Source organism: Henckelia pumila, chromosome 3, assembly GCF_033568475.1.
Source record: "Henckelia pumila isolate YLH828 chromosome 3, ASM3356847v2, whole genome shotgun sequence".
Classification (NCBI taxonomy): domain Eukaryota; kingdom Viridiplantae; phylum Streptophyta; class Magnoliopsida; order Lamiales; family Gesneriaceae; genus Henckelia; species Henckelia pumila.
The window spans coordinates 112,473,510-112,474,388 of record NC_133122.1 but is presented as its reverse complement, the minus strand read 5'-3'; the positions used below and the strand labels follow the sequence as shown (position 1 = coordinate 112,474,388).

Below are 879 nucleotides of genomic sequence, written 5' to 3'. Positions count from 1 at the left end.
CTTGAACACTTTTTAATTGATCACTCTTTTTCATTTCTAATGACTCGATTTTCTTGCTAAAGATGCAAGTTTAGCTTGAATATCTACATCATCTTTAAGATGATAAATACCACCCCCATTTGTTGAATTATTGGTTTTACTTGGTTCAATTGAGCCTATATTATCCCAATTTTGAGCATTTTCTGCTAATGACTCCAAATATTCCATAGCTTCATTTGGGTTTTTATCTTCAAAAGTTCCATTACACATGAATTCTATCATTTGCCTATCTTTAGGTATTAAACCTTCATAAAAGTGAGAAATTATTCTCCATATTTCAAAACCATGATGTGGGCATGTATTAAGTAACTCTTTATATCTATCCCAACATTGATAAAATGTTTCCCCTTGTTTTTGAGAAAAAGTTGTAATTTGTCTTTTAAAAGAGTTTGTTCTATGGGAAGGAAAAAACTTTTTTAGAAATTGTTGTTGCATTTCTTCCCATGATCTTATTGAACTTGATCTCAAATTTTGCAACCATGTTTTACCTTTATCTTTTAAGGAAAAAGGGAAAAGCTTTAATCGAACAGTATCCATGCTACAATTTTGATCATTATAAGTGTTGCAAACCTCCTCAAATTCTCTTAAATGCAAATATGGATTTTCAGAATCTAAGCCATGAAAATTTGGTAAAAGTTGAATGACTTGTGGCTTAAAATTGAAATTAGATGCATCAGGAGGAAAAACTAAACAAGATGGTGTACTAGTTCTTATTGGATTCATATGGTGCCTAAGTGTTCTTGGTTGTTCATGTTCTTGATGATGATTATTATTATTATTATCATATTGATTATTAGAATTATCGTCCATGTTTAAAATATTTTCAGTTACTCGAACAAG

The 879-nt window shown here is 29.9% G+C and overlaps 1 non-coding gene across 1 annotated transcript; it reads left to right on the top strand.

Moving 5' to 3' along the window:
- The first annotated feature begins 319 nt into the window (after positions 1–319).
- Positions 320–430, top strand: LOC140894059 (small nucleolar RNA R71). The gene has a single exon (XR_012153612.1). It is a non-coding gene; the product is annotated as a small nucleolar RNA R71 (small nucleolar RNA).
- Positions 431–879: the final 449 nt, after the last annotated feature.